General features: G+C 35.2%; 1 protein-coding gene across 2 annotated transcripts in view; it reads right to left on the bottom strand.

Moving 5' to 3' along the window:
* Positions 1-27,116, bottom strand: part of Aff2 (ALF transcription elongation factor 2) — a 504,495-nt gene that overhangs the window by 278,147 nt on the left and 199,232 nt on the right. The window lies entirely within an intron of this gene.

Here is a 27,116-nt window from a genome sequence, read left to right as displayed (position 1 = left end):
CTTACTACCTTAAAATGTAGGTATTAACAACTAAGTTTACAAAGTAGATATGAAACCTTTTGTTTGAGATAGAAGACCAGGTCAAAAGCATATTTTGCAGAATTAGGGAATAATTCATTAGATATAAGGGCATATATTAAATATAACTTCTCATATATTTCATCTTCTGAGTACCACAATTATTAATCAAAAGTTTACATGTTTTTTCATACTAATAAAATAAATGTGCACAACTCCAGTTAAATGTACTATGGAAATAAAAATGTTCTCACAGAAGTTTTTACTATGCCTAGCATAATTTATAGGATTTAAGTCACACAACTGGGGTATGTTTATATCATTGCAGCGAGTAATTTAAGAGTATAATGACCTACTTGAAATTATTTAGCTACACTATTACTTGGGTCACAACTAATGACAATATCCTCAATTAAAGCCATACTTCTTTAAAACATGCTCCCTTGTATCTGATCACCATGAGATTCACTTCTTTGCAGTTTCAAACTCTTAAAGGGATCATTATCACAGGACTTCATAAGCAGACCAAGGTTAACACATTTAAACTCAAGAGATTCATTTCAGGACATAATAATGGGAAATATGCCCCTTAAGACATAAACTATCCCCTTTCTTACATTTCTGTGGAGTCGAATTTGTCATTCTTTCCTCTATATTCCTGTCTACCTCCTCTATTTGTGCTGAGACTCCCTCAAATTGATTTTTCAACTCAAGTCAATATCTTGGCAGCTATTTCAAGTGTATCCCTGTCAGTGGTTGAGGTGATACCTAAAATGTCTATAATTGGGCTGATTGCAAGTGCTTTGAAATATATTGCTTTAGAAATTTTCCTTGTTGGACAAAATAGGAAGTACTATCAATTGTATAATATCTTATAATTGTACAATATATCTTATGGGATCTATTAATAATTATGTAAGTATTCTAATTCCACATTACTAATTATCCCTCTCCAAAGTGCTAGTCTTATGACATGTAAATTTTATGAAATCCTTTGTCTATATCAAGGGAAATGATTAACCATGATCCAACTTTGAATGCACTGAAATGCCTCACCAGAGCACCTTGCTTATGCTATGGAAAACCATCCAGTTGTTACTCAGTATAAGACACAGAACCCTTGTCAATGGTCTACAGGTGCTCCTGACCCATTCTTCTTATTCAAAACCAAATTAACATTCATTCTCCTGCCTCATTTGCTGCTATTGATCCTCCTCTCTTTTACAGTCTCCCTCAGATAGCTGATATTTTTTATAATTGTTTGTACTTACTACTATCTTTAACTGGAAGGCTGTCCCCCAACATGGTTTCTAGCTTGCTTCTTCACCTCATGGTCTCTGTTTAAAAGCTATTTCTGTTTGGTCTCTCTTACAAGAAGCTGAGCTCTTGTATAGAATTGTTTCATTATCAACTCCACAAAAAGAAAGAAAATGAGCCCTTATGTAATTCCTTAAACAATCACTGTATTTCACAACCCTAATCATTACCATATCTATTTTATATTTTTCACATTTGTTTTGTTAAATATCAACACATTCTACACATGGTTATAGAAGGCAGGTTTTTAACAATGTTTTATTCAATAATGTGTACCTAATCGCTATAAAAGAGATTATGAATACTTACTGTGTATAAATATGAAAATATATCTTTTTAAGTGAGTTAATTCAATATATACTGAACTTATGGTTAGAATCATTTAAAACTAGTAGCTAATATTTCTCTCAGAGCAGAGTTTTAAACCAGAAGGACAGTCTCAATGGAGGAACAGGAACAATGTGTCCTTTTAAGGTTCTTTCATTTTCCTTGGAAAAGGGTGATCTTCTTGAGTGTCATAAGAATAGAAAATTTTAGATTCTAAAGAAATGATACCAGGTTTTGAAAGAAGAATTTAGAAAAGGAGCTAATGTTTAAATATAATCTCTACTTGGTATGAGACGACATCTTTAAATCATCAGGACTCCTATTGATAAACACGTGTTCTTCATTTCCAAGTCATAGTAATGCATCTTACAGTAAGTTTACCAACTATTAGAATAAAATCCCTGGTAACATAAGCTAAGGTCACTCTTCTAAGTGGGGATGGATGTGAGTGTGATTGAATTTTGGAAACCATTATTTTTTGTTATCTGTATATTTTATTGGAATAGCAGCAAGGAGATAGATAATTCTTACTAATGCCAAGAAAATGTAGCTCAGTGCACCGGTGGATGGATAATCAGTACTATCACGACCGCGAAATCTGAAAGTATGTATGGTATTGAAAGAGAAGGATATATCATCACATAGTTAACGAAATAGTGGCGGGCCCTTGAACAAATACTCCACAAAGTCTTCAGAAGGTGACATAGAACAAGTTTCTCTGTAAGGAGGCATGTGTTAAGTGATATGAATGGGACATAGTACATACTACTATTTAAATAGTAGTACCACATAAGCTCAGTTTGATGGAGTGCTTCCATTTAAAGTTATTAATTGGGATAAATGGCTTGAACTCAATAAAAGGAATATATTGGATAAAAGAGAAAGTGGAACAATATTGTCTTCATTAACATAAAATCTTCCAGGTTTTCTAATATACTTCCCAAAGAGAATTGGAAAAATGCCTCAATTTTCACCAAATTTTTATAGTTTTATAGCAGCCCTGGATATGCATGAATTTCAGAATACATTTACTTGAAAATTCATTATATGAAACATTTATCCCATGAATAAATTAGAGAGTCTGGAATACAGTGTAATAAAACTTTTGCTGCTAGAAGAATTTTATGGGTGAAATAATGTGAAAATTAGTAGCATCAAATATGATTCCTCTTGACCTAGACTAGTCCTCCACACAATTATTTTGACATGGTCTGTCATACATAATAATGTAGCTTTTCAAATAATGCTACCAAAAGGGGTTATAACAATTCTTATCAGAATTTCAAAATCCATGAACAATCACAGGGTAAAGAAAATGCCAGTGTATCTATCTATTGTAGAAAATGATTTTCACAAAGCTCAATTGGATTGAATAACTTGTTCTGTCTTTATAAATTATCTATGATATATTTGCGCAAGAAAATAAAACCATTATACATAGCAAAAACATTTTCATCTCTGTTTACTCAATTGCACATGACTATGCTGTCTAAACTCAGCAAATGAAGCATTTCAATAATATTTGACTATGGGTAACACATTTAAACACATCATAATGCTGGTAATTTCATCAGGTGCAATTCATTATAGAAACAAGAGATTTCTAAACAATTGAACAACTTATAAAAATGACAGTCAGTATGTGCAGTATTAAACTGAGTATAGTCATTATTTTCAAGACAGATCATGATGCTAGACCATACAGTCAATTGACCTGAAGCCAAGGCCCAATCTTATCATGTGGAACTGTTATGATTTTGCTTATGCAAATATGTGAGAATTGCTTCCAAGGGAAATGACATAAATGTAAAACAAATAAAATAGTTGTTTAGATTTAATTATACAGGAAAGAATAAACCAACTGTGCAAATGATCCATGAGGAGATAAAGAACTACCTCCATACAATTTTCAAAAAATCAAGATGGATTTTCATTCCCAAAACGTAAGATTACAATGTTGTGTTTGAAATGATAGAAGAACTTTGGAGATAGATAAGGATGATGGCTTGCAACACTGTACATATTTTCTGCAATTGAATTGTAAACTAAACAGTTAAAAATGATAATATTTGTGGATGATTTTTTGAGCTAGGAAACAACTAATGCTACTTATAAATGACTAAGACTTTTATAACTTTACTCATTAAAGTTATAAAACATTTATAAATTAAATGCTTCCATTTGTCTCAGGTAGGAGGGAGAGCACAGACCCAAAAGTTACAAATGTTCTTAGAACTATATTGATGGATGGAAATTGCTATCAACAGAGACTGAGAGGTAGAGTTCGGAGAATCATTTTGGAAGATTCATTTTATTGCTCCACAATAAATACAATAAAAGTCTTACTTGTCTCCAGTTCAGTTTTGCCATTATGTCATTATTTTATAACAAGTTAGGTATGCAATGAGAATAATTTGATCAAGCTATCCAGAAGTTAAAAATCTAATTTCCAATTGGAATCTTCCTTTTAACTCATTGAGGGCTTAAGAGATGGTTCATTGATTAAGAGCACTCACTGCTTTTCCAGAGGATCGAGGTTTGATTACCAACGTCCATATAGTAGCTCACAACAAGTTGCAATTCCAGTTCCAGGGTATCCAATATCCACTTTTGAGCCAGATGGACAATAGGCATGCATGCAGTGAACAGACATACGTGCAGGAAAACACCCATACACAAAAATAAAATCAATTTAAGCTGCTTTTCTGGAGTGCCTTTTTAAAAAAACATATTCTTAAAAAAAGAAACAAGAAAAAGATTTTTAATGGACTTGAATGAATTGTAAGAGTATAAAAAATCAAGAAATTTTATAAAAGATTAGGTATCTTATCTATGAATATATATTTAGATCACCACTTATTGTCATGATCAGTGATCCTAGAATGGTTATTGATGGTTATAATTGATAAGATCTCTCATTTGAAAAACTTGACAATGAATATCTAATAAAATAAATTGCCCATGACCAAAGATATTTCTTTTTAATGATTGCTTTTATTTTATTTTTATGTGTTCTGGTGTTTTCCTGCATGTAATTCTATGTGCTATGTTTGTTTCTGATCTCCATGGGAGTCAAAAGAGAACACTGCATTTCCTGGAACTGAAGATACAGATGATTATGAGCCAGCCACCATGTGTGTACAAGGAATTGTACCCCTGAGTCCCCTGCAACAGCAACAAGTGTTGTTAACTGCTGCGCCCACTCATTAGCACAGTGTTTGCTTATTTTAAAGAACAGCATCCTTTGCCTTTAATGAACAACAATGCCAAGCAACCAGAGCTTCCAGGGACTAAGCCACTACCTAAAGACTATACATGGACTGACCCTGGACTCTGACCTCATAGGTAGCAATGAATATCCTAGTAAGAGCACCAGTGGAAGGGGAAGCCCTGGGTCCTGCTAAGACTGAACCCCCAGTGAACTAGACTGTTGGGGGGAGGGGGACAATGGGGGGAGGGTAGGGAGGGGAACACCGATAAGAAAGGGGAGGGGGGAGGGGGATGTTTGCCCGGAAACTGGGAAAGGGAATAACACTCGAAATGTATATAAGAAATACTCAAGTTAATAAAAAAAAAAAAAGAAGTCTAAGTACTATAATCCCTATCTCACAAACAAGAGAAGTGAAACAAGATAGACAACGATGATTTCTGAAATCAGAGAATATGAAATTGTAAAGTAAGTGGAGAAAGATTTCACATTCTACCACACCACACAGCATGTGCTTCTCTGTGTTCACATGAATGCATGTGTGTAATTTTAGAGTTTCATCAACAAAGATACTGTGAAGGGTAATTACTTGAGTATATACTTTTCTTTTTATATCAATTGACTGAAAATGTGCTAGACATTATTAATGATACTGAATTATATAATTTTATCTTTATATCATGATGCAAGACAGCTGACACAGTTATTGTATATAGGTCCTACATAGTATATTGAAGATTTTCCCCGATAGATATTCATAATAAATCAGTAAATTCATGATTCCATAAATATGCATTTATTTAATGCAAACCACCATAAGCATGTACGAGGCATCTTTTAAAAATAATCATTCTCGTCTTTTATTTTTCTATTTGTGTTCAAAGTAGTGAGCAAGGCAGGTGCTGCTTCTAGACTACTTGGCTAAAAAAGCCACTCAATAAAAAAGTTTGTTATTGTAAAGGTTAAAGAAGTAAATTGCATCATAAAATATGATCTAAAGCGGCCCACTTGCATCAGATTATCACATGCCTAGTGTTCACCGTCAGACCAAAGTAATTTAAAGATTTTCATTTATGTTGGAAGAAAAACGGCCAAGTCATGTGCTGAAGAATTTTTCTCGTTATTGCCTATGAATTTTAACTCATTTTTCGTTGATCAAAGAAGATGAGAAGACAGCCATTACTTATGAACTTTATCTTTCACTTATACTTTAATGTTATGTATTGTCTCTAATGGAGAGACTAGGATACAATTTTTCAGTTTATAACTTTGTTTTTACAGGAAACAACTTTATAAGATGATTCAAATATCTTTATACACTTTTGCGTTTCATTTATGTAAATTTACAAATGATCGTACTTTTAGTAGCTCAAAGATATTTCTTTATTAATCATTTTATCTGTTTACATTTCAAATGATATCCCTCTTCTTGGTTATCTCTCCACAACCCCCTCATCCCATCTTCTATCTCCCCCTCCCTTTTGCCTCTATGATGATGCTCCTCTACCCACTCACCCACTCCCACCACACCACTCTAGCATCCTCTTACACTGGGGCATCACACCTCCACAGAACCAAGGGCCTCCCCTCCATTTGATGTCATATAAGGCTATCCTCTGCTCCACATATATCTAGAGCCATGGACCCTCTATGTATACTCTTCTGCTGATGGTTTAGTCTCTGGGAGCTCTGGCTGTCCCAGGTAGTTCATATTCCTATGGGCTTGCAATCCCCTTCAGCTCCTTCAGTCCTTCCCCTAGCTCTTTCATTAGGATCTCTGGGCTCAGTCTGATGGTTGACTGTGAGAATCTGCATCTGGATTAGTCAGGTGTAGAGACTGAAAGAAAGGTCTTCCACCTAGGGAACCATGCCATCTGCAGACACCAACCCCCTTCACTATTTATTGCTGATGCCAAGAAGCACTTGCTCACAGGAGCCTGGTATGCCTGTACCCTGAGAGGGTTTACCAACACCTAACCAATACAGATGTGGATACTCAAAGATTTTTTCTTTAGAAAAAGCTAATTAGAAGACTACTTGGGAACAAGGGTTTAGATAATCATTAAACAGATAAGAACAAAGTCTCAGATACAGAAGGGTAACAATGATAAGCTAAGAATAGTAGTTAAAAATGGAAATGGTTTGAAAAACATTTAAGACACTGCAGAGTAATTCTGATGGTATCATTTGCTCTTTTTACTTTATATTTGTATTTGTTTTCTATTTAAAATAATTCAAAACTTTTCCCCTCTAATGTATTGTATCTTTAGAATGGGTGGTAAGCATCACACACTTTTAATGTTGACATTAGATCAGGACCAATATAAATAAAGCTAGATGCCATCCACAGCAAACTTGACAAATGTATATGCTAGACCAGAAAGGAACAGTTGGCAACCGGGGTATATTTAAGAACAAATCTTTTATTTTGTGATCCAGGGAAGATTTAATCTTTTTCAGATTCATTTTCAAAATTAAAAACATTGCGATGATAACATATTTCACAAAGAATCCCCCCCCCACACACACACAAAGAAGTTCGTAAGACAATTCAACTTTTGGCAAAGAAGATGCAAATCAACTTCTCCTACCAAATGAAAATGGTAAAAAGGCCAGGAAATATGAAGTATGGCTCAACAGTAGAAAACTTGACCTAAAAGTTCTGAATGCAATGCCCAGCATTTTACAAAAGGTAAAATTTAAAAATTACATTATTTTCTTTTTCTTTCTTTTTCTTCCTTTCCTTCTTTCCTTCCTTCCTCCCTCCTCCCTCCTTCCTTCCTTCCTTCCTTCCTTCCTTCCCTCCTTCTTCCCTCCTTCCTTCCCTCCCCCTTCTCTCTATTTGTTTCCTTCTTTCTTTTCTTGAGACAGGTTTCTCTCTGTAGCCCTGACTGTCCTGGAAACTGCTCCATAGAGCAGTCTGGCCTTAAACTCAGAGATCTACCTGCATCTGCCTCCTGATTGCTGTAATGATGGTCACATTATTTTGATTCCTGAAATAGTATAATAGTATATTATTTTCTCAATTGGCAAATAAAATGCCTAATTATAATATATAGAATTTTCAAATATAAAAGTGACACATAGTGCTTTCATAGAGAAATAATGTAATTTAATATGTTAAAACTACAATATATTTTAGTCTACAATAAATAGCTAAAACTTAATAAGAGTTATCTCTAGAGATCAGATATGGCTAAGTAGTAGAATGATTTTCCTGTGCATGGCATGTATGAGACTGGTAATGTCCTGACTTAAATTTCCAGCACAAAAGAAAAATAGATGCACAGATATATAGACATATACACAGAGACAGAAATAGAACAGGAGAGAGAGACACACACACAGAGTGACACACGGTGAGAGTTATACTAATATAAAAAGAAGAATAATTAATGAACTACCCACTCAAGGGACTCTCTAGCCTTTCCTTTGAATACTGTGACTGGAAAGATTTGTATGCTGTCAACAGGATGGATCTTCAAAATTGGCAGCCCTGAGGCTTTCATGAATGAAAAAGGAATCAATTACTATAGAGCTAAGTAGAACAAACTTGATTCGTCCTTTTTCTCCATTTAAGTTCCCTAGACTTTACTGTTCCGTAAGATCTCCAACTTGGGTTCACATGGTAATGCCTGAAAGTTTACTTAAGTCCCCTCTGCCCCATCTACATGGTGGCCCTTTTAAATGCAGCACAAAGCCCCCAGTGAAATTTTCACAGTGCAATGTGCATTGCATTGCACCAGGAAGTGTATTGCCTCTGTATGAGACCATGCCTGATCCATATCAACTTTGTACAATGATTTCCTAGGATAGCCTTTTCTAATCATCTTAACTCACAATGCTTATGGAATGACTACTGTATAAACAGTATTCCCCTTCTCTCCACAAAGTTAGTTTAGTGCCATTTCTGTTTGCTTGAATTTCTTTAGCCCAGTTACTCCTGGGCTACATCAAATTTCCTGTTTCTAAGCCTTGTAAGTCAACAGATTTAAGTAGAAGAAAATTTAGTGAGGAGGTTTAAATTATAAAAAATGAACCTTATTTATGAGAAAGTCCATTAACCAATTCTAAATTAAAGCGAGATGGAAATAAAATTATAGTAGAGCATGTATAAAAGAACATGTAATATTCACATGGATACCTAAGTGAATCCATTATCCTAAGTACTCTTCCAGTAGTAGCAAATGAATTCATAATGATGGCACACTTAAGAAATATGAAATCTAAAAATATAAATGTCAAAATATCTATATATGGTTCAGCCTTACAATTTACCTTTTCATTGCACTGCAAATACAGTGTCAAACTGAATCTATGCAAAGGATTTCACTCTAATACTTTCGGCTCATGAATTAGACTTGATTATTATAAATGGAGTTTTATGTAAATTAGAGGGACAGATGATAAATTTCATGGCTTGGTCTTGGCAAAGATGGCAAATTTCACAGTAAGTCTCAGGCTGATGTACATATACACAACCACAAATATAATCAATTCAACGGCTAAGTAAATTATACTTGAGGATTGAAACTCAGAATATGGATGTACCAGGGATTATTCTAGTTCAGATGCCCTGAAAACTCTACCCTAAACTGATGAATCGAGAAGTTTTTCTACAGCACAATAGTGATAGTCTATATAGTTCTCAAATCGTTTCATGTTTTTATTGCTACTTGGAAACACAGAAATTCATAAGTAATATTTGAAAATACTGATTTATATTTTAAATATGGGATCTTATTGAATTTGCTTTAATCATTTAAATATCACATGAACTACTTTAAGTTGTGTCACTTATCATTGGTGTAAAATTACCAAATTATGAGCATAGTGTTTGAATTAAGGAATGAATGGATATTAGATACTATGAGGCAAAACAAAAGGTCCTAGATGATTTTTGAGTCTGTTGAGAGCTTGTTACAAGCTAAAACTGACAAGCATTCAAACAGGCCTGAAAAGCAATATTTAACATTTTCCATATATAAGTTCATACTCATCAAAATGCTCATAGCACATCACTAAGAACAAAGTTTTTCTGTCTAATATCACATTCTTAAACATAGGGGGCAATTTCAATATCATGGACACAACACAATCGTTATCGCTATCATCACTGGTTTTTTACAGTTCAGTAGACTATGCTGAGGCAATTTACTGTAATAGTATAGGCAAATGTTCATATGAGCACAACACAGAGACAGAAACAGATACACATAGACATGCACACACACACACACACACACACACACACACACACACACACACACACACACACACATGCATAGGCACCCACACATACTTCATGTCATTATAGCTAAGAAATAAAGGTGCTCACAAAATACAACAATGATCTTAATGATGAACTCAAGTTTTATTTAGTAAATTCTACTTACTTTTGGGTTTTATAATCTCTAATAGGTGAAAGATTTTCATCCCCATAAAACATGTGATGGGGCATTTCCTAGTCAATTGATGTAGCTTCAGAAGTATTGCAACATAGTAGGGCCAAGTATAAGTAAACTATTTGGCCTGTGGTTTATACATAACTAAATTAGAATCTTAGAAAATAGATGAATTTTGGATGTTTTTTCAAAACAAGTGATAATATTTTTCTGCAGTTATATTCCCAAGCAACCCTTCTTTTCCAGGAAGAATCAAAAAAGGGGCATGGTCACAGTAGCTGTATCAGCATGAACAAATAATCAAAGGCAGTTTAGGAAGATTAGGAGTGCTTCATTGTCAAGATCGAGGCTGCTTTAGGATCAAGGTGTTAGTCCTGTCAGAATGGGTTCTCTCCCCATTTCAGCTATAGTTTCCAATTTTGGATCAATGTAGAGTTCAAATACTCTCTTGGATAACTTCACCATATTGGGTGCCTCACACATTTAATTAAGCTAAGTATAAGGAGAGCCTATCTGGGGAGACAGCCTGCTCGCCTGGCCTTGTTGCAAAGAAGGCTGGTTTGAACAGAGCATCAGAAATAGAGATTTGGCAATTTTTCAGCTCATCTGTTCAATGAAAGTGGCCAAAGTAGATTATTTTTTGTCTGAATCATGAAGTTTGGCTGTCTTTGTCAAAGAAATGACCCATAAAATTGCCAAATTTTCATTTCACCCAGTTCCACAACCCAGTCTTTTGAGGATCCCAGCACTTATCCTGACTTTGTCCCCATTTGTTAAATAGGATGAACAGTAACTGGAATCACATCTCATTAGAAAGCAATATAAACCCTTCAGGTGCGATCCAGAAATTACTATGTGCTTAAGACTGAACAGAAAACACAGTGGTAAAACCAAACACAAAGTATACTACTAAAATCTTGATATTGGATTGAATGTAGTTCATACTTACTGTGGTCTTCTTTGGAGTTATTATATGAATATTAGGTTCTCTTAGAAAATATATGGCAAGGGAGATGCAGAGTCAGGGCAGCACTGCATTTTTATCTGGTACTATTTTATTCTGGCAGACTTTCTAAGGACAAATGGTGGATGGAACTGAGCTAAGTTTGTAGAAGCCAATTTTCTCCTGTGAAGGACCTGAGCACAAACCCAGTATGAAAGTTCATCATTATCTCCCAAGAGCACTGACTTGCCCTGTCGTTTCTACCTCCTTCTGACTTTGTTGTAATAGTACTTTGCCACTAGAGAGGTATATTCCAAGCTCTTCCAAATATCATTGCCACCCTTCTGGCATTATGGGCCTCCTTTGCAAATCCTGCCTCAACATTTTCATTGACTGCTCTATGCAGTATAACTCGTATTGTAGCAGCTTCCTCTACATATATGTTTCTGCAATCTGACTGACAATAGTGTCAGAAAACAGTACAGATTGTGTGTGTTTATGTGTCTCTGTGTGTGCATGCATGTGTATGTGTGTGTATACTTTTATTTATTCACACATGCACACTCATGTAAAGATGTGTGCACATGCATTGATCATATTTAACATACTTGCTTGCTTTCTAAATTCTTCTGGAGAGAAATAAATGTATATTTTTCTCATTATGAAAAGCTGACAATTATTTCTATCAATTACATCCTGTATATACCCATCCAGTCCATCTCTGCCCTTAGTGTAGCCAGTGGCAACATGAAATCTGGTCAGTAAGCTACATGCTTACTAAAATACTAGTGTGGCTAATTCAACAGGAACGTTAGTGTTATACTCATCTGAGTAGAAGATGATGCAAATAACATGATGCACTCTAAAATAACCCACAGGAAGGCTTTTATTACTTCTTCCCATTGCTGTGCATTGTTCTCTCTCATTGAATAATAAACTGCACGCATTTGAAGAGTATATATCTACTTACCTTGCTGTTAAATCTTTAAATACTAGGCTAAGGTAAAGTGGAGAGGAAATACTAGAACATGGGAGATCCATAGGTTCGGTTCACATTTAATATGATTTCTATCTTGAGAAGAAGCAATACAGCTGTAAAATTTTCAAAGTTTCAACCATGATGCAGAAGAACTGACTACATTATTATCTATTCAGTTCACATAGTTTAACATTTGTTTATGCAAACCACATAATTGGAAACTCTGTCCGTTTTCTGCTTGTGCTAAGTGTTCTGTGTATAAATACTTTTTTCATAGTAGATAAATAGGGTTTTTATTTAGGTCTTATCACATTCATATTACATATTCATTGATTTCTAAACTGCCTTAAACAGCTCTGTAGCTAGGAAACATTATGAATGCAGCTTTGGCACCTTGGTATTAAATTTGCATACCAGGTCACGCGTCGCTTGACATACATGCAAAATTGCACTGCGGCTATTTTATTACAAGCCACAAAAGATATTCAGAAACTGCATACAACATCAAAAATAAATTAAAATGGATCAAAGACCAATAAGAAGCCACCTTTTTATTGTTTTGTGATGCCTAAAGCCATTTAGATGTTCTAGTCGGTAAACGAAAGTTAGACTAACAATTTTTAGTCTTCCTAGTTGTATATTGTAATTACCAAAGGTTAACACAATTTTTCTTTATAACATCAGAACTCTCTTTTGTAGTAAAGAGTTTAATATTAAATCCACTCTATTATGACACCAGCAATGACATGTATACTCTAGATATTCCTGTGCATGCTTGTCACCATAATAAAAGTATACTTTGTTGAAATATTCAGCATTTGCCCTTCTGAAATGATATGACATTTATTAAAATGTATCAACATCCCCTTATAAATTACCTGTCCTGGTATTTTGTATTTAAATAAATCAACAAAACATTTTCCATGCTAAGTCTGTGACATACAGTAGAAATGAGGAATGCTTATATTATTTCTAGATACACTGAAAATTTTTAATTATATAAAAGGCTCAGGATCATAGGCTGGATCTTGTGTCTTACATATACAACATGACTTCTAACCCTTTAACAACCCAATAGTCTAAGATACTCAAATATAAAAATGATTCACCACACTATCAAAAGTCAGAATTGTAGACTTACCTAAATTAGTTTGTCTGAGGAGAGAAACTAGAAATAAGATAATTTGCTACCCATCTGAAGAAGTTATGATTGTTTTTGATATATAGAGAAGAGAACATGGTAAGAGAAAGATGTACGAGCAATAGACTAGAAAACAAGTGTGCCTCTAAATCTTGTTCTGTCAATGACCCAGAGTATCTGCTGTAGATGGAGAAGTGGTGTTTAACTTTGGTTGCTGATTTGCAACAGTAACTTACAACCTGGAATGATTATACTCCCAAGTAAAAGGAAACCAAATGATTTCATGTAAATTCAATATCATAGTAGTTAGAACAATAAAAAGTAACTTTTCCCTAAGAAACTGTAAATGTATTTATAAACATTTTATCTCAAGGACATTGCATTTCACTAAGATGAACACTTGGATTTCTAGGACATTCATCTCACAGAATCCATACATATATAATATACCCTCTAAGATTACTCATTTGAGAATATTTAAAGTGGCTTAACAGCCCAAAGACATTTGAGAAAAATCTGAAGCACAAAACCTTTAAGTTTTTCATAACTTTTCCTTAATCTGAAATATATACCTTAATAAGACCTATTGTGATTGTCTTTGTTGAGACATGTAGGTATGATGGAATGGTACTAATATATTTTTCATACGGAATAGATGTGAGTCTTTTAGGGGTTATAAGACGAACTATGAGAGATCAAATAATGCCTTCCTTAATGTCGTTCACACCCCAAACCTTTGATCCTCCCAATATATTATTTTACATAAAAGTGTGAATAAATAAAGGCTCTTGAGATAAAGATGTTATTTTGAATCCTACTAGCCCATTGCAACGAATGAAACAGGTTCTTCAAAATGGAAGAGAGAGTAAAGAGAGTCCATGGGAGAAAAGATAATGTAACAGAAAACAAACAAACACAAAACAGAAGTATAGGTCACACCAGAAGCAAAAGTCAGGGAAAGATGTAAAATGTGGTATTGGCTCTGATTGTGATATGAGATCACATATTAAGGTAAAAAGAGATACAGGTTAGAATATCACTAGAAAACAATGCTAGAGTTTGTTCTTATGCATTGTGTTTAAAAAAGTTAATAAATTCAGTAAGTCAGAACTCAGGCCATTAAATTAGAAAGTGTTACTTATTCTTAGAAAGAAGTGGAATTTGTTTCTTGGTTTTGGGAATAGGTGTATATTTTTAATGAGGGATTTTATTTAAGTGACTGTACAATGCCAGCAGGTTAGATTTAGTTTAGATCTCGCATCAAAGTCTCTATTGTGTAGAAAAAATCTGTTGGCTGGTGAGGTAACTCACTTCTGGATTTTGCCTGGCTCCTCAGATATACCACTCCAGATAATGATTTCTAATCAGGATCACTTTCTCTAGACCATGCTTTTTAAAAGGAACAAATTTATTCAAAGCATTATTATAGACCACCATGTGAAATTCCCACATTCTTAGCAGTCTGAGAAATGTTTAATTTATGTTTATGTATTCTTATTCAAAATGTTAGTTAACAGTCTGTAGGGACCCAGTAATAGGACCTTTTTTCTTTTTTATGTTTATTAGCTACATTAATGACTGTTTCTGCAATTCCACAGCAAAGACTTTTGTTAATGAACGCCAATTAATTCTGAAATGATTTTAAACAAAGGGCGATGAGAATAACCAATCAACCATGACAGCTAGGAGAGCAAGCAAGCTGTTGTGGCCCAAATTTCCTGTGTTGATTATTTGCTGTCAGATGGTATTGTTATTCCTTAAGCCTGTCTTCAGATTCCATGGACATGAGTTCTCCTGGAGTGTCATTATCTCAGTCATACTTGGGGTCCTTCCTTCAGTGGCATACGGTTTGTATTTAGTAGATCATGTGCACAGTTGGAATGAGGGTAGAAGTAAAACCAAGTGCATAGAAAATTAAGTGGCCATGTTAAATGGCAGCTAAATTGTGCCTTATGATGCCTCTATTTCATGGTTCAAAGCAGATGTTCTATTTTCAAATTTAGAAAGCAACACATTCTCAAACATTGACTGTAACTATAATTTTCCTAAGCACATTCATTATAATTGATAACAGTTTACACACACACACACACACACACACACACACACACACACACACACGCATGCACAATGTATACTTATATTTCTAAAGCTAAAACATCAACACTTCAAATATGCTGCAGCTGATTCAGGTATAGTGACACCAATGTGTTATTTGTAGAATGAAAATACAAGTTTCACTCATAGTAGTTGCAGAGTCTATAAACTTCACTTCCTCCTCCTATCTATAATAACTCACAAGTTTGTGTACCCAGAGTTCTCTTCAAGTTTAAAAGCATTAGTGTCAGAGCACATACAGCTGAATTGAAGGTACTCTTTAATTAAAAGTGCATTCTTCATAAGAGGTCATGAACAGGCTAGTCCTAGGCAACAGTAGAGCTTTCCATATTTGGGCACTTCATTCTTTTAAACAACTCTGATTTACACAGACATTCATTCCATTGAAACAATAAATTATTTGTAGGAAACCTAATAAACCTCTTTCCCTTGTCAGGCAAGATCTAATGGACTTTGGATCTCACATGTACGAAAGATGTAATACTGTGTCTATATAAAGAAAGTGATGGCTTTTCTTCAAGTGGCTTTATCCAGAAGGCATTAATAAGCATTACATCAGGTTAGTTGAAAATGTGTATTTAAACAATTTACCTATGTGATGAATCTGCTGTGAAATGATGAAAAAACCTAGCATGTCAATTCCTAAGTTAAACACCTGTTATATGTATCAATATCAGTATTGCTTCCAGCAGATGCAGAGTATGCGTACTGGTGTAGATTCTCAAGTAGTGTCATAAGTGACCTAGGTCTTCTCTGACCTCATACTTAGAAGAACTCATACATCCTTTGCTACGAGAAGTGTTTACTAGCTACACAGGACTGAACCTCCATTCTTGGAATTATCCTTCACCGCCAAGAGCTACCAATACACACGGTTGGGACAACTTTCCTCAAAGCGTAATTACTGGTTGATATGGCAATATAAAAGCTTCAACTTGATTTTATCTCAGAGAAACATAAAGTGTTGGTTGTTCTATTTTCTTTGGAAGGGTTTCCTCCCAAATGCACTCTTGGAGAAACTTTCCACATAGATAAATGCCCATATCCTAGTCTGAAGACCAGTGAGAGCATTATTGGAAGCATCTTCTGACTCTGAGATATATTAAACATAAGCAAAGCAAGCAAGTAGGAAACATTTTACGTGTCAAGTCATATCTATGTGTAATTATGTGCACGCATTAACTTATATGTGCTTTAAACTTCCAAAAATTCAACTGTACATGATTCCTGGTCATTTAAGACTAATCTACCTCATTAATAGGCTCCTATTTCTCTCTGAATAAGACATGGATATTGAAACAGCACAAAAAATGGCAAGTCAAATTATCGAGAGTGCTCTGTATAACTCCTAGGTCCTATGATAATAATCTACAGTGCTGATCATACACCATGTCCTATTTACATGCCTTGTTACAAGAGAGGATAAACCCAGGGTTTTCTTTTGGGGTTATTAGAAAAAATAATACATTAGTTTTTGGCAAAACCATATATTCATTTTTAAAATATTCTAGACCAAGATTCCAATGACCATCATATGATGCTATAATTTGTAAATTTCATTGAATGTTAGGATCTCAATGAAGCCAGTTAACATAAAACAGAGAAATCTAATCTTTGTTTTTCAAGTAACAATTATAAATCTATGTAATTATGTCTGACCTAATTCAATTCTCCAGAAGAATATTTCTAACATATCTACAAATCAGCAAACGAAGTGTGTTGTATAAACTAAAAAAATGCAGCCTTAGGTTATGAATCTCAAGAATAGTAGTTTTTAGGTAAGGTGAATTTTTCTGTTAATTCTATTTATTAATAATTGGCATCCCCTGCAGCTAGACTAAAGACCAACTTTCACTGAGTGGTAACAGTTGTCTGAGTGACTGGACTTAGGTGGATTCAAAACTATAATAAGGATGAGTGGGAAGAAGTACTGTAATCAATTACTAATGTTTCTATTTTATTAGCCAGTTTAGTGAATATAATACTAGTCCACGTTGAAATACACAATTGTTCAGTCTCATCACATATAACTGTTATCAATCCAGCTGAAGCTTTGATTGTACTAAGCTATGGTGGGGCAATTGTTATCTTTAACACTTTGTAGCCTATGCATGTTTTTTTGTGTCACATCAAAATATTTCCTCATTGTTGGCTACTTGGTCAATTTTGGTTCATATTCTGTGATTTATCTTCTAAGTTAAATTTCCTAGAAAGTATTTCATGTTCTTTCTTAAATATGGCTTTATAATTTTGACATCTATAATTATGAGGAAATTTTTTTTTTGTTTTTTTGTTTTTTGTTTAAGCCACCAAATCTGTGATGATTTGTTTTGGCTTCTCTAGAAAAATGCATATAAACAGAAAGTGTCTTGCCAAAGTGTTAGTGTGGGGCTCCAACTGAGGAAATTTAGTTCTTGAGTCCATGCCATTAACTTCTAAGATTTATTGTTTCTTAAATGGAATTTATAGTTATAACATGCTAGAACTAGCAGATTGCTGCTAATTACGATGTGATGAAAGAGAAAAGTGAGAGTCAGAAGGAGCACACTTCTAGTGACTAACTCTAAGGAAGCCTCTAACCCTTCTCTGGACTTCAGTTCCACCAGATTTCTAAAAGGCTTCAACTAGGAGTCAGAGATAGTCTTTTGTTTCTTTGGTTCTGTGACTATATGATTCACATTGTCAGAGAACAGGTTGTACTAATCAGAAAGTTGAAAACAGAAAGAGCTATTTGCCAGATATTTACTTTCTTTTTTGATATTTACTTTCCAAAACCAAGAATACTTTCTAACCAGTTGCGGTATCATCTTACCAATTATTTTTTATCTCAACTGGTAAATCTATCTTGTTTTCTCAAGGTGACAATCCATCCTTTAAATTTTTAGTATTAGAATCAGTCTTTATCCTTTGGAAGAGCTATGACCCTACACATTTCATTTACTTTGACTCAAGAAGTCTAATGATATGCCAGGTCCATTGATTCAAACATACTTTCCACTAGGTAAATTGTGAAGCCTAGCTGAAAAACAAAGCCTATTTTTGAGACCATTTTAGTGCCATAAAACACATTAGTATGGTGTATACACACACACACACACACACACACACACACACACACAGAGAGAGAGAGAGAGAGAGAGAGAGAGAGAGAGAGAGAGAGAGAGAGAGAGACTTTAAAGGTTATAACAAGTGCTAGTGAATCCAACACACCAGAAAGAGAACAGTATATTGATAATTTATGTTTCTGAATAAAGAAACAATTGATGAATAACATACCCAACAAACAGGATAAAGAACCTATAAGAGACTATATCCAGAGGTTAGGTACAGCCCCCAGTTAACCCAGAATTGCTCCTGTCTACAGGAAATATAGGGACAAAGAGGGGAGCAGAGACTGAAGGAAAGGCCATCCAGAGACTGCCCCACCTGGGGATCCAGCCCATATACATATAGCCACCAAACCCAGACACTGTTGCTGATGCCAAGAAGTGTTTGCTGACAGGAACCTGATATAGCTGTCTTTTGAGGGGCTCTGCCAGAGCCTAACAAATACAGAGGCAGATAGATGCTCGCAGGCAAACATTGGACTGAGAACCGGGTCACCAATGGAGGAGTTAGAGAAAGGACTGAAGGCACTGAAGGGGTTTGCAACCCCATAGAAAGAACAACAATATCAACCAACCAGATGCCCCAGAGCTCACAGGGACTAAACTTCCAACCAAGGAATACATATTGAGCTATACCCATAGCTCCAGTTACATATATAGCAGAGGATGGTCTCATCTGACATCAATGTGAGGGGAGGCCCTTCGTCCTGTGAAGGTTGATGCCCCAGTGTAGGAGAATGCTAGGGGCTGCGAGATGGGAGTGGGTGGGCTGATCGGGGAGCACCCTCATAGAAGCAGGGGGAGGGGAAAGGGATTGAAGTTTTGTGGACAGAAAACTGGGAAAGGGGAAAACATTTAAAATGTAAATAAATAAAATATCCAAAAAAAATAATCTGTGATGTAACAAATAGACTAATGTCAGCCAATTAGTTTTTGAGTATCGATGTTTACTTTCCAAGTGACTCTACTTAGAGAATCTAAGAAGAAGACTTCTAAAGTACATATAGAAAAAAGTAAATGTTAGACTGCATCACACAAATATAGTATTCAGGCAATAGTTGCATGAAAATATTAAAATATGTTTTGGTTCCTAGAGAAAAGAACATGCCTAGGGTCTGACAAAACAATTGACATTAAAAGAAGATAGATCTTTATCTTTGGCCCTTAAAACACTCTATTGCTGTGGGAGCAAGAAGGCCAGTAGAATCTGTGAATTTGAAGAGTTTATTGCTCCAAATAGACTTGGAACACTCACACTCAAAGCCTGTAGACTCTGTGACTGTTTTCCTGGCTGTTGTGAGAGATGCACTGTAAATATTTTTATTTGTCCATAGTAAGAAGGTCTAAAGCAGTAAGTGGTCTACTGGAGTGTAAACATCGGAAAGAGAAACTGTGAGGCTAGATTGTATGCCCACAAATAATCTACGTTCAAAGAGAGCACCCAGAAATACCTCAGGATATGTTTGGCATTGGAAATAAAATCTTTAAATAGTAATTCAATTGAAAGGTGTTTACTTGTACTACTTGTTATGACTAGCCTGGAAAACTAATAAAGCAAGCCAGGTCACAGTTATTATTAATTGGGACTTTACATAAATTCTAAGCACTGCGCTAGGTAGGTGTGAGGAATATACAAGGAAATGAACTATCTATACTTCCTAACCTCAAAGAGTTTCCAGATTATTGCAGAAGAATCACTAACAAGCAATTAAATTCCAATGTAAAACATGCTTATATAGGGCACATATTACACATGGCAGAAGCATGGGTCTCACTTTATAAGTCTCACTGGAAAACGAGAAGCATAGAATGAGGCAAGACTGTGAGAGAGAACATTGGCTCATTTATACAGTTGGAAAACACTAGATGAGAGGATGTTGGGACAAGCTAGGAAGTAGAGTAATGAACAGGTCAAAAATTGTCAAGACCTATGGCTTTCTTGTCTACAAAATTGTAAGAATAAAAACCATCTATGGCTGCAACACAGAAAGTGCAGAGACGGGGTGAGGATGAGGTAAGAAAAACAGATGCAGAAAGATGCTGAGGAAATAAGGAAAGGAACACTAGGATTCTGGAACATGTAGTTCAAGAAAGAAATATCTAGAACACAACATACTGTACATAGAAGCAGGACATAGTAATGTCATAATATATGAAAAAGAAGAGAAACACAGAGTGTAAGGAGAGAAAATCTGGACCCTATGGAAGTCCAAATCGTTTTCAGTGAGTTTTCCTTAGCTAATTCAAATGCTTGAGCATCATTCCTTACTAAAGAGGAAGCACCTCTACAATCTTCAGTTGGGCCATGAAGAGAAAACACTGTTTAGTAAGATCCCAGGAAGTGAGAGAGACACATGCTGCTTGTTTCAAGAAGAATTAAACAGAAAGGAAGCCAGAGGCTTAAGGATAATGAGCTTGTACCTAAGTACCAATATCATCTTGAGGTGCAAACTAAATATGTAGAAAACACTAAGTATCATCAGCTAAATGATATTTGGAAATATGCCTTTCAATATTTTCTCTAGTATGAGAAGCGCAACTAAATTTTCTGTTGCTTCCAAATCAACATGTTGATTTGAATCTGAATGACTCTCATGAAAATAAAGAAACAATGACACCTCCAAAAAGTTCAGATTTTTGTCATCCAAATAGGTAACTTTGGATCACCAAAAAATTCAAATTTATGCCAAAGTGGAAAAATTACTGTTTAAATACTTAGTCTTCCCACATGTTGAAATAGTTTCCATTGAAATGTGATCTTGCTTGTTCTGTTTTTAAACATGGAAATCGTAGAATACTTGCCCCCTGTTCCTAAAATATACTGATACTTACATTACAACAAAAGCATAGAAATTTCACACATCTAAATACAGCCAAGAAATTTCCTTGTTCATCCCCATGGAAACAAACAGACTCATTAGTGTCAAGTGTCTCTATGAAGCCAAATACACAAAAAGAACTCCTTTAAGTTCCCCAGATTTCTAGTTCACTATTTGATGAAGATACTTTTGCTTTATATATTTGATTATATATTCTCCTCTTGTTTTTAAATTATTCTTGGCTGGAAGCAGTTTAACCCACAGCTAATGAAAAGTAACTCACACAGACAACCTAACACAGTGGTAGATGCTCGGTCACTATGTACTACTGAGGAGATGTACTCTGATTGAAGAGTGAGTGGTAAGGTCCCTCACATTCAGGTGAGAAATAGAACCCTAGGTATGAACCCCGGCATCAGTTTTTTCTTAACCTTTCATTAAGAGAAATAATATCAACTTTATTCTGTGATTTCTTGAATGCATTAAATACATCAGAATAGAAATACAATAAGTTATGGTTTTGTCAATGTGCATGCACACATTCATTTTGACTTTGTTAAAAGTTATAGAATTTATAATTTCTAGTATACTATGGAATTCTATCTCAGCTATTTCTGAAAATGAGCATGTGTGATTGGATTTTTTTATTTACAATTCAAATGTTATTCTCTTTCCTGGTTTCCTATTCATAAGCCTCCTATCTCATCCCTCTCCCCTTCTTCTATGAGGGTGTTCCCCCTCCCCATCCACCCACCACATTCTGCCTCCTCACCCTGACCATCCCCTATACTGAGGATCTAGCCTTGGCAGGACCAAGGGCTTCTCCTCCCATTGGTGCCCAACAAGGCCAAGGGATAGGTTTTTTATTTGGACAAATTTTATATCAAAGTTCTGAGAGTTTACAAAATAATTAAATTGGTTTGAATTTTATAAAGGGAATGTGTGATTACAGGTGGTTAGAAGGGAGAGATTTAGCAACTGTGAGAATTAATTTCCAAAAGCCATGGTGTTCCTTATATAAAGAACAGGGGTTATTTCTCCAATAAGAATTACTTGTATATTCAAGATTTCAAAGCTTTTATTTGATATTCATAGCACTGGATGCTTTCTCCTATATCCAAAGTGTCACGTTTATAATAAACCAGAATAGAATCACTATTCATGTTCTTTTCTGTAATTTGATGCCAAGACCTTGAAATCTCTGTGCAAATGTCATAGATGCCCCTGTATATTACTTTATCAGTATCCAATGGTTGCTGCCATGACATGGGCATAATTGTGATAATATTTTTCTGACTTTGTTAAAATAATATAGAAATTATACAATTATTAAAAATTATTTTCAGCCATGGTCATTGTTTTTTTATCTACTTTTTCTCTCCTCTCCTCAAGGAGGAAACACCGAGATATAAACTACACAGAGATCCTAACAGGACACTTCTCCTTGCCTAAGATTATGGTAAGGTGCATATTGGCCCATAGTAGTTTTGGGGTTTTAACATGGTAAATTTTCACATAAATGCCTAGTGTGTGTGTTTGTGTGCGCGTGTGACTTTTTAACAAGTATACATTAATTTCAAACTGACAGTTAGAATTGAGAACTTAAGAACTAATTTATTCTCTTAACATATAATATAGGTAATGTCTACGGAAGTATAAGTTGTAATAAGACCAAGGTTAAAAGATGGTTATTTTAACTAAAAGATAGATAATCCCATTTTTCAACAATACACCAATGCCATAATCATGTGGTTCTTTCCTTCTACCACGTGGTTCCAGGTGAGAAAACTCAAATCTATCTGACATTCTACATTTTTAGTCACAATGACTTTATTTCTATTTCACCAAAGAATTGTAAGTAAATTTTTATTTAACTGGCAAATACTCATTTTTTATTTTATTATTTATTCATCATTTTATTTATTTACCTGTCAAATGTTGTTACTCTTTTCAGTCTCCGCGCTGCAAATCTCCCCTGAATCTCTCGCTCCCTTTTTCTTCTAAGCTGATACTCCCACACCTCCCTACCCACTCATGCCTCACCCCGCTAGCATTACCCTTCTCTGGGTCAAGCCTTCACAGGAGCAAGCAACCCCCCATTGGTGCCCAACAAGGCCCTCCTCTGCTACACATGCAGCTGGAGCCATGGGTCTGTCCATGTGCACTCTTTGGTCGGTGCTTTAGTCCCTGGGAGCTCTGAGGGGTCTGTTAGTTGATAGTGTTCTTCTTCCTATGCTTGTTTTGCACACCAATGTTTGTACCATGAGGCTCACCTTAAAACTTTGTTGCTCTGCTCCAAAGAGATGAAGTGAAGTATAGAGTAGCAAGGTATAGGTTTATTCAAAGTTCCTATGAGCCTATTTTATTATATTTATTTTTATATGTCTGTATGTATTTAACATGTACATTTGTGCATATAAACTCACCAAGGTGTGTGAGTGGAGGTTGCAGGCAAATTTGCAGAAGTCAGTTCTCCCCTACTACCATGTGCATTTCAGGAATCAAATTAAGGTCCTCAGACTTGGCAGCCATCACCTTTATCCTCTGCTCCTGTTTGCTGACAGCTATTTAAGTGGTACAGGAATTTGTGCTTTAAATAGAGGGCCCAGGCTATCAATGTGGTCTCAGATCGTTAATTTATGCATGATTCCCTTATGTGTGAAACTTGCAATATATCTATTTAAAGCCATTTTAAAGAAATATATATCTACCTACAAAATCTCTTTGAGCTTCCACATAATAGTCCATGACTATGAACACTTTAAAACTGAAGGCACAAAGTTAAAGATAACCAAATCTTCCACCAGAAATAAAATTGTTCGGCCTTGCTAAATACAAAAAGAAACTAGTATTCAAAAGCCTGTTTATTAAGTGGGAATCATTGGGATTAGTGAAGGGCGATTATACTCATTAATCATTTTATAACCATAAGGATCATACCTTTTATTTTTTATTGGTTATTTTATTTATTTACTTTTTAAATGTTATCCCCCTTCCCTGAAGTTTTCCCTCCATAAAACCCCATCTCACCCTTACCCCATGCTTCTGTGGGGGTGCTCTCCCACCCACTCAACCATTCCTGCCTCACCAGCCTAGCATTCTCCTATACTGGGGCATCAAGCCTTCACAGGACCAAGGGTTTCTCCACACATTGATGCCCAACAATGTCATCCTCTGTTACATATGCAGCTGGAGCCATGGGTTCCTTCTAGCTTCCTTTTCAATGATAATGTTCTTAAATCTGTTATTGTCTTTCATATTTAAATTGTTGATACACCTAATTCATTTAACATAATAACATAGATAGTCCTTCCCAGAATAACTTCTGAAAAATTAGGTATGCCTGGATTTAATGTACACCAGAAAAAAATTTAGTTGGATGATGAATAGTCAAACAGAAAGCACAATTCTCCTGTGTAATAGATTTTTTTTAAGAAGACATGCTCTAAGTAGATTTCCAAGTCTCAAAAATCTAGTACTTTGAAAAGAGTGATATACCAAAAAAAAAAGTCTAGAATAGGTGTTTTGGATTAGGGATTGTTAGGAGAAAGATTGTGTTTTATGAAAGACAGCCAATTTGAGGAATCATACAGTTTAAATCTGTACTTAATCCTTCTTCAATAGTGAGGTGAAAATAGGACCAAGATACATACCTTATTTTAAAAGCCATGCTTCTCACCTAGTACCAATGCTACATGCACATTGAGAAAATAACCATAACAGTAACTCAATACCATTCCAAGCTTCCCAGCTCACAAGAACACAAAGAAATCCGTATATGAATATTCAAAGCTAGAGCTCAAAGCATGGTAGTTTAACTCCAAATGACAACCAATTCAGTCACTGTGTGCAATGTTAAATTACCCTTTCATATTCATAACCATAAATATTGAAAAATACACATGCAATTTTGATTGAACAGGTAAAAATGTCTAGAGGGTTCTACTGAAGATAACTGAAATCATCATATGCATACAAGACAATTTACAATTTGTACAGCACTTGAACATGTAGAACCATAGTAAATTTTCTCAGAGCTTCTTAAAAACCAAAGTAAATCAAGGATTCTTTCCCCCTCTAACAAAGCTGAGATGTACTTAGCTTGGAGAATAGATGTAAGTTGGTCAGTAAATGAGTAACTAGCACAAGACTCAAGAACCACTACCTAGAATAGCTTGATGGTAATAGTTTTCGCTGTTACTTTCCCACTAGCTCACCAGGAATGCAGTTTAGTGTACACCACATAACCTCCTTTATCCTTGATTCTCCAGAAAATGTTTCCCTCTAATAGTGAAAACAGTAATTGTATGATTTGCAAGCTCTTATGTATCACTCACTCTTTTCTGACAGTCTGCAAATCCACAGTCCTTACCAATTGCTATTTATCCAAATCACCAGCATTTTGGATTTTCTCAAATAAAGGCAAGACAAAATCAACTCACTTCATTAGCAATTCAGGAAGTTTCATATAAGTGTATAATACAGTATTGAGTATTAACTTTTGGCACAACAAATCACAAGTATTTTGTTCTTTAAAAATAGATTCGTGTCTCTTTCTCATGTAAACAAGTATGCTTTGATAAATTAGCATATAGATCCTAATCTTACTGTATCATTAGGTTTGCTTAACCATCCACCCATACATCCACCTGTCCACCCTTTTTTCCATGAAACAAATACCTACTGGTTGCCTCATTTCTGGCAAGACCTTGCTGCTCTCCAGGTCTTGCATTTTGCGTCTTTCTCAGGAGCAGGCTGGTCTGACAATCTTTTATTTCTCTTGAAACCTGGGACACTAAGGTTCACATGACACTTGACGGGTACCATGGTAGCAGGAGGGGGTCGCATTCACACTTTCATTCAAAGGACTTTAGATGTCAAGAGGAAGCTTAGCCCACATGGTGTGTGTGCTAAAAGTGTATTCAAATAATTACGCATTTTATTTTGGAGAAAATAACTACAAAGCAATGAAAAGCTCAATAGAAAGGCTTTGTGTATATAATGAGTATTAATTCCACCACTTTTCTTAAAATTGGGTTTGCATATTTTTAAGCTTAGGAATCAACATGTTCACAGTATACAAAGCCAATCTGAATCACCTGTACAATGACCAACTGAATAAGTTGATTTTAAAGCTAACCACCCACTGCTGCCCTCCTTTAATTTCCACATCAAATGTCATGTTTATAAAGCTACCTACATCATCACTTTGTATAACAACTACAGTATGTGTCATCTGCTGCAACCCTGTTTTTATGTATGATTGTGCCAATACATATATGCATGTTTCTCTGTAAATATGTATGTTCCTATACAGATTTTAAAAATGTTATTTTCTTCTTTCAAATAGAGTTTCATGTTATCCAGGCTGGCCTTGAACTGCTGATCTTGCTGCCTCTACTATACTACTAGTGGGAGTAGATGGGGGACCACAAACCTTCAGCTGTCCATTAGTAAGTCAACATAAACCATGGGCAAGTCCATTTTAAGTCCATTAGCAGGTGTGCAGGAGAAGTATGAAAGGCCAACAGTCTCCAATGGGGAGACAGAAATAAGATAAGCAAGAATGTCTAGTTTTGTATCATTCTAATGGTCCTTCATGTGTACATTCTATGCATTTTGGATTTATTAAACGTTTATTTAAACATTTGGGCTTGTTTTTTGATGGTTGTAATCTAGGAATTCAGTGTGGGCTTATATTTCCTCAGCTAATATTTCTCTGAGCACTCATAAT

This window comes from Rattus norvegicus, chromosome X (assembly GCF_021556685.1).
Source record: "Rattus norvegicus strain SHRSP/BbbUtx chromosome X, alternate assembly SHRSP_T2T, whole genome shotgun sequence".
Classification (NCBI taxonomy): domain Eukaryota; kingdom Metazoa; phylum Chordata; class Mammalia; order Rodentia; family Muridae; genus Rattus; species Rattus norvegicus.
Note: the sequence above shows the minus strand (reverse complement) of the source record. Positions and strands in the feature narration are given on the sequence as shown.